Genomic DNA, 9,171 nt, shown 5'->3' on the forward strand with positions numbered 1-9,171 from the left:
ATCTTTGTCAAACGGACACTAAGGGTCTATTTGGATACTGCTTATTACTGAAAATTGAAAACTAAAAATTGAAAACACTAACAAAATAATTTTTAAATGTGTGAATAGTGCCGTGAGACCCAGTTTTAAAGAAAAAGTTGCTAAAAAAAAAATAAAAAAAAAAAAAGAAAGAAAGAGAGGTTTGTGGATCCTGTGACCCACTAAAAATGTTGTGCGTTGAAAACTTTCAATTTTCAGCGTTATCCAAACGTGCACTAAGTCAAGCAGTCAAAAATAAATAAACATCACCTAACAATAACACTGGACAGAATTTCTAAAAATGATTAGGAAAAATATTTTTTATTATTATTATTGAATCTATTTTGGTTAAGCTAGCAATCACATAGACTTTCCAACAAATATTGTTGGTAATTAGTTTATCTAAGGTTGGCTACCAATCTTTCTAGGTTCAGATGGTACGTATGTAATCTGTAATTCTTTAATGATGACAAAAAAAATTATTATACTTAATTCGTTTTATTCCATATGAATATTTCTTATTGATGATGACAGATTTTGCTTGCTCCATTTCATCCTGAATTTTTAATATATGTTTTTATTTAATAACTAACTTATATATATATATATAATTTAAATTTATTTTGTATATTTTGTTTATAAATTTTTTTTGGGTGCATATTCTATTATTATCTCCAAAATACTTGTGTATCTCTTCAATTTCTTTTTCATTTGTACCTCGGTATTGTCAAAATCATCAAATACCCCCCAACCAACCTGCCCCAAATTGCCCCACTCTTGTCCTAAGTGGGTTCCCGTGTCCGAACCCGATCCGATCTCAACTCGTCATGTCTCTATCCTCATGTTTTCTCAATGGAAGGGGTACAAATTTGATCCATGGGTAACTATCTTTAACGAACGTTTCTAGTTAGAATGGACCCATGACATAAGCCCAAAGTTCAGCTTTTACAATTGTGGTTATTGATTAACTGGTTATTTCCTTTTAGAATGAGAAGCCCATGAACTGCTGACCCGTATAATCCCATACAAGCCCACTCGCACTAGCAACTCAAGTCCCCAAGAGTCCAGGACTAACAACTAGTTAGGTAGGTTTTTCCTTCTCAAAAAAAAAGTTAGGTAGGTTTTTTTTTTTTTTTGGAGTGATTTTATTAACAACTAATTGTGTGCATTTTGAAACGTTCTGTAAGAATTTTTTTTTTTTTTTTTTGTATATAGTAGACTTAATAGTTATTATGTATGTCAGTATTTGGGAAATATGTATTGCTTGAGTAAATTAATAAATATTCGATTATTTTGACTAATTTAAGCTTATAAATTTTTTTAATATTCTTTACTGTATATTACTAAATTTCTTTATATTTTTCTTTTCAATTATTGTCAAAACAACTCAATTTGTGTAAAAATGCCATATTTCAAATCAATATTTCAATATTAATCTTTAAAAAAATCATAAAATATCATTTTATATAAATAATTAGTGTACGGTCTATAAATAATTAATACATGAAAATAAATATTTTTACTCTATTTATATTTAAGAGAGTGTCAACCTATGACCTCCGCTCATGATGATAGCTCTTTATTATCAGACCAATTGGCACCAATTAATTTTTTGTGTAAGCGATGTTTGAACCCTAGATCTCTTATTTAACCATGAAATAATTTACCAGTTACTCTATTAATATTTTCTTTAATTATGTTGCACAAATTTAGGCTATGACAGTATTGTTTCTACACACACATTAAAAGGATGAGAAATGTACATAACAGTATGTTGTTAATATTCATATAACTAAAAATATGAACATATTTGTTAATTAATTCACAGCTATTTTTTATATCAACTAATATATTTTAAGCCCATATGTTTTTATAATTTTATGCATATGTTATTAAATTTGTTTTTCTAATCTATAATAAGTATTCCAATAAATAGTTTCTTGCATAAATTTTATAAAAAATAACCATATCAATTATTTTTATATAAATAGTTAGACATCATCTATAGACTATAGATAATTAATTAGTGAGAATAAATAAATTTATCCAATTAACGCATGGAAAGTAATTAATATTGTAAGGACCTGAAAATATTGGGTTTGAAGAATAGCACACTTAGAACAGTGGTTAGATCAACTCATTCAATGCCCAAAACAAAGAATTTGTAAAGAGGAAACAACACAACAAAGAATTTGTAAAGAGGAAACAACACAACAAAGAATAGTCCCATTCTGAGGATTGGACTAGGAAGAAAAAGATGAAATCTTTAGATTTAATGGTTCAACCATTCAATTAAAGCCTTCCTGAGGAGGCATAGGTTACAACGAAGTAATACTATTCATCACACTGTTTTGACCATGTTCTTATTTTTTTCCTTTCTCTTTTCTTGATCTTTTTTCACCCCACTTTCATGCAATCTCCCTTCTCCCTATATATACTCCTTCCTTCCTTCCTTGCATCTCAACCATTCATCTCCCACCTAACCAATTTCCTCCTTTGACACTTGTCCCTTCCAACAGTTGGTAGAAGTTGGTGGAAAGAAACTACCTAGCTGTCATCTATGCAGTTCAGGACACTTCCACATCAATGCAGCTAATAAAACTGTTGTCCCCCATTTAATGCGGCTAGGAAGCTAGGTGCAAAGCAATCAATACGGAACCCATAGGCTTGCAATCCCAAGCCAGAGACTTCCCCTCTTAGCCATGTGTTCCTGGACTCCTCTTTGCACCTTTCCAAGCAGCCTTCTTCCACGGGTCCGCAGCCCTCGGCCCTGTCATCCTACACTGCGACCCCTGAGCCTCATCCTCGGTCCTCATGACTGCATAGTTTTGATGAGGTGAAATGTTAAATAAATAGAATGGTAAAATATTATTTTGGTCCCTAAATTTTACCAAAAGTTTTTTTTATCCCTAAACTTTTGAAAATAATTTTTCCATCCCTAAAATACGTAAAGAGTTTTTTGGTCAATAGTTTAGACTTTAGAAACAAAAATAATGATTAAAGAATAACTTTTTTCAATAAATTTTTTTTAAAAGTTTAAGAATAGAAAGTAAACATTTTCACTAGTTTAGGGAAGAAAAATGAATTTTTTTTCAATAGTTTATAAATGAAAACAAACTTTTTAAAGTTTAGGAATAAAAAGCAAACTTTTGGTAAAGTTTAGGGACAAAAATAATATTTTAGCCTAGATAGAATTCTCTTTTCTTCTCAAGAAATATGCCACTTAATATTACCTTACGCCGCTATTTACTTTTCAAAACCCCCAAAAAAGAAAAAAAAATCAAAGTTCCTTTTCATATACATAATTTTTTTTATTAACTGACCCCTATTTGCTTTCGAGAAACCATCAAATAAAAATAAAAATCCACAGTTCCTTTTCGCACCGAAGTATTGTGTGTGCGTTTGTTTTTTTTTTTAATAATCACAAATAAATTATAGTTGTATGCACACATACATTTGTTACGAATTTAATCACACATAAATAAAACCTAATTTGGATACTCATTTCACGTTATCAATGCATATAAAAGACCAATCGATTTTCTATATCAATTTTAACATGAAACATTGGAGAAAATTAAAAGTTAAAAAAGTATCCTTGAAATGCAATATTAGGGTCGTAGTTGTTAAAATCACAATTTGGACAGTGGGATCCTATAGATCCTAGACGATCCTATGTTCTTTAAGAAAATGAGTTAAAATCTTAAAAAATTTTAATAAAATTAATTTGGTTTACAAGTAAGGTTGAAGTTGTAGACTAACAGACATAGAGTGAAAAGGTCCATTAAAATTGGAAATTAGATCTTTTTAAGACTTCAACCCTATAAGAAAAGCTCGTTGGGACCTTGGAAGCATTCCTCTATATTCTATGACCCTTTCAAAATCTTGCAAATGGTTGATCCAGTAACCTACAAACCTGATTTATCAATTTTTCATTTTTTTATTGATAATTTGTAATTTCCATTCAAAGAAAAATAACGGATGGACAACTACTCTTGATAGATTGTCTTACTTAAATGGAAACAGTCTTTCAAATTAAGTGAGAACTTTGCAGTTATATAAATGGTTGAATTGCAATCTCTCTTAACCCAACGAAACAAATATTGAAAAAATGAAATTTGAAACTTGAGATATTACTAATGACTTTATTAATAGACCAATTTGGGAAAATATATCTAACTAAAGCTATAATTTGGAGCTCTTTTTCAAAAAGCTTTGTTCAACTTTTTATCATCTTTTGATGGAAATATGCATGTATTGAAAAAAAAAATACATGGTTATTTATCATTTTAACATCCATTATTTCATTGTTTCCCCTTCACTCTCTCTTCACTAAAAAAAAAATCAACTTAGCCATTACAAAGAAAGTTGTTCTTGAGAAGTCACTAAGCCAAACCCCTCCTCCCATATTGTTGCTCCTCACCATTGCCACAAGGCCCACGACACTACTATGTCCCCTCACCATTAAGCAATCAAGTCAAACCAAATGAAAAAGATAGAAAAAGAGTTGTTAGGAGTATGGTTTTAAAAATCAGATCGGATTAGTCGATTCAACCAATTGAACTGGGAATCGGCCACTAGTTCGGTCCAGAAAAACCCTAAAAACCGGTCAAAATTGGCCAAAACTGGTATAATGGTCACTATACAAATATAATTGCATATGGGGTGTTGGGAGCAAAGGTTAGTGTTCAAAATTTTCATTATGAAATTTCACACACATACACTTAAATTATGCTAGACTATAATTTTATCTCAAATCCCAATAAGAGAGAGAGAGAGAGAGAGATTTTTTTTTTTTGCATAAAAGTGCTATTAATTGTTGCTATTATATTTGTTAAGAGTCGTATAACTTAATCGACACTTTTTCATATTTTCAATAGAAAATATTTATGATTCAAATATTACACTAAACTATTTTATTTTTTGTGACATATGAGAGTGTCTAGACCTTTTTGAATATCTAACTATTTTATCGAGTGTATATAGTCTCCCATCCCACACACACCAAGATGCTAACAAGAACAAGAAATTTCAAACTCAGGATCTTATAGATAACATAAGAACTTAAAAACCACTAAGCAAACTCTTTGAAGATTATTACTAACTTATAATCTAAAGTGAGCTCCAATTAGCTCAGCTAGTAAAAAGTCATAGGGTTGTACAAGATATTTGGAGTTCAATCCCTGCCTACACCAAAAACTTATTAATATCTTGGTCTGATAATAAAGAACTATTATCATAAACAGACATCATAAATTAAAATTTTTTAAAAAATATTATAATCTAAGTATATACCGACAATATATAAAATCAATAAAACAAGGCTGGTGTACTTCATAACATTATTCGTCCAAAAAAAAAAACAGGTTCTGAGAAGTCGACAACCCGTGACTTGTTCTATAATGAATTTGGAGGAAAATTTCATTGATTGGGGCAAGGCAATCGAATCGAATCGAATCGAAACCCGAGTGTATACAGTTTCTTTGAAAACTGAAAGTCAAGCCGAAGCTCACACGGAACAATTTCGACACTTTCAAGGTCCAACGGCTTCATGATGCAAACGGATCGAATTATAAATAACATGAACCTGCACCAAACGACAAAGTCGGTCTGCATTTACATTCTTCGTCTTACGTAAACGTTAACAGTGACAGCAAAAGAGGGTGGGGTCTCAAAATTTATTCTCAAAGGTTTTTGTGAAGAAAATAGTAAACAGCCCCCGTGACTCCGTTTGATTTGACATTTGTCTCGTTGTCTTTGTTTTCAGTAGCGCAATAGCTTTTTCGTCGCTTTAAAGCTTCACATGCAGCGCTAATCTCAACATCTAGACAAATCTTGTACCGTACTATTATATCACCAAAGATTCTTGCCATCTTTCTCGCTTTTGCCCTTCTTGTTTTGTACGTTGTAGAAAGAATCTCCCACGTGCTTACGGTATGGGGGTATTGCTGCTTGGATTTTTTTTTCCCTTTTTTGAGAAAATGCTTCGTGGTTTGCAAGGAAAATGTCTTTTTTCAAAAGTTATGGGGGAAGTTCTTCAAATTTCTATTATATTTATATTTCGAATGTGAATTTTTAATTTTTAATTATTGAATTATATGTTTTTACTATATCTTTCATATACTTGTAATGTAAGAGTACAAAATCTGGCGACTCAAACTCACTTAGAATAATGAAATTGATATTACCTGACTAAGTCCATACCAATAGATATTTGTAAAAAGAGTGGAATAAAACAAGTTGGACTTCACCCGAAAATACAGATAAAGAAGGAACAAATGAAAGTCCAAAACTAAGTATATTGATAGTTCTTTACAAACTTGCCTGAGGACAATACTCTTGTGCAAATGTATATATTGTTCTCTCTCTTTTCTCTCAGTCACGGTTCTGGCTCTAATTTTTTTCCCTTGATTTTTCCGGATCTTTCTTCCCTGGAAGTTCTTTTCCTTTATATACTCTTATACTCCTTGTATCCTAGCCCTCCACCTACAACCCTCTAAACTCTCATTAGTACACTTGTCCCATTAGACTTCTAGTGAAGGTGGTAGAAGGAGCTGCTTAGCTGCGGATCTGTTGTTCAGGTCACTTTCTCATCAATGCAGCTGATAAAGCTGTTGCCAGTCATTTAATGCGAAAGTGGTAGGTGAAACTTTATAGGGGACTTCCCAAAAATATCTTGTTCCTCTCCCCTAAGACGCCCCTCTCACCTCTTATACTTCCAGAATACGTTATGTCTCTTCCCATCTTCTCCTCGGGTAACCTCATTCCTCAGGTTATAAATGCTTCTATATGAGGAACGACTGAAGGTTATAGTTGTGCTATCCTTCCTCGGTCCTTGGGTGTCTACATGTAAAATTTTACAAAAATTGAAGATTAATAGTTATGTCATTAATTAAATGTTAAAATTTCAATTTTTTGTGGTATAAAATTATGTATAAAAATCGCATCTAATAAAATTAGATTTTCAAAATCGCATCTAATAAAATATATAGGAGGAATTTGTTTAGTGTCTTCCAAGCAAATTTTTTTTAAAACTTTTATATACAGAAAAGGTTAACAATTTCAAAAACCTCATAATTTAATGGTATGGCCTAATTCTACCATAGAGGAGAATCTATCAACCTTCACTTATTGAAAGAAAAAAAAAGAGAATATATATTGGATTGATATTTTATTTTATTTTTTAATTTTATAAATGCCAATATTTTTGAAAATTTTGGTTATATTTTCAAACTGAATATTTGAGAGCTCCCATTGAAGTTTGAATATGTTAAAGTATAAGTTAAAATTAAATTATGGAGAGATCTCATATATATATATATATATATATATAATATTCATGTCAAATTTTGTATAAATGAAATTTTGGAAGGGGAGGAACCGAGTACGGAGCAGGAACTATGGGTCCAACTCGAGGAGGAAAAAAGGGCCTCACACACATTAGATCTTGGCCCAACCTGAGGGCCTGAGCCCGAGGAAAAAAGATAAAGAGGTCGAGCCTTCGAGGAGCCCTGTAAAGGATGATGGTGCTGCCTTAAGTGAATCTGTCAACAGAGTTTTAGTTCATAGACAAGCACAGCTGCATACACTGCATAAACGGCTTGTAGTTTAGCCATGATATTGTAAAATTGTATGTAGTTTAGTATGAGAACTTTGAGTATAGGTTAGTTACACTATTGTCCATGTGTATGCAGGGGCAGACCCACACTAGGGCAAAGGGGGCCATGCCCCCCCCCCCCCCCAAAAAAAGCTGATATATGCATATAAGCTTTAAAAAAAAAACTAGTATACAAAAATTAATATTTTCCCTATATATATATATATTTGTCAATCCTCCTCTAAAATATTTAGATATTGACCTACAAAAAAAGAAATAAATAAATAAATATGGACTAAACAAAAATCGCGCACAAAATAAGAAACACTTATTTTGTATGTTATACTTTGTTGATGTGTTTTATAATATGAAATGTTTAAGAAATACTTATTTTATATGTAGTATTTTGTTGAATATAATTAAATGTTAGTTTTTATTTTCATAATTTTTTTTTTTGGTTTTAAGCTTGGTCCCCCTAGGTACGAATCTTGGTTCCGTCCTTGCATGTATGTATTCTGTTAGTCTTTACACAATTCTGTTAGGATAGTTTTGGTGCCTAAATCTATTATGATTGGTGAGCCTATATATGTTGTATCTCATGTAATCTATTGGATATAGAAGATTCAGTTTTCCAATGCTTCTTCTTCTAGAACATTCTCTCCAAAAATCACAGTTCCCTTTCATAGTATCAAAGTTGAGTGGTAAAGCTGTCAAACCAAGCCCTAGAAGCCTGTTTCAGACCATAAATAGCTTTGTGCAAGAGACAGACATGATGAGGCTTAGATATATCCTTATACCCAAGTAGTTGACTCATGTAAGCCTCCTCTTGCAACACTCCATGAAGAAAGGCATTAGAAACATCTAATTGCCTTTGGTACCAACCAAACTGAACAGTAACCAACGATATTACAAGACAAGAAACTGAGGGAGGAGGAAGAGACAAGAAAGTAAGGAAATATTTGGATAAAGTAACCATCACATCCGCATTTAATGCACTATACCAACTCAGATGGTTACATTAATAAAGGAGTGACCCCTGAACAGTGGACTCACAGCTTGTAGCACAGTTTACCACCTTCAGTACAACTCTGATGTGACAAGCATCCAAAGGAAAGACTTTGATTGTACAAGTAGAGGGCTAGGATGCAATCCTAAAACTTATATAAAGGAAAGGAAAAACCTAAGAGAAAATGGCAGAAACGACTTTGTCTTAAATGCTTAAACCTTTTTTATGCATATTACATCCTCGGTCAGACCCAAGGAAGTGTTATTCTTCTATAGTTGTGTTTCCTTTGTTACCTTTAAAGTTCTCACTTCATTAATCCTCTAGTTGGATCATAACTGCGTGTCAAAGTTGACATTGCAAGCTCATACTCTAACAAATTAATTGCACTAGGCCCTAAATCTAACTCCACTATTCTAAGTGGACTTTGTATTTTTGGGCTCCTATAAAAAATGTTATTTACTATTTTATTCATAATTTTATATATTGTTTTTAATGCTTTCTAAAGTATTAACCATTGGTTAGTGCTAATCTCCGGGCTGTACACAAGATA

The sequence above is a fragment of the Castanea sativa genome, chromosome 2, assembly GCF_040712315.1.
Source record: "Castanea sativa cultivar Marrone di Chiusa Pesio chromosome 2, ASM4071231v1".
In the NCBI taxonomy this organism is placed as follows: Eukaryota; Viridiplantae; Streptophyta; class Magnoliopsida; order Fagales; family Fagaceae; genus Castanea; species Castanea sativa.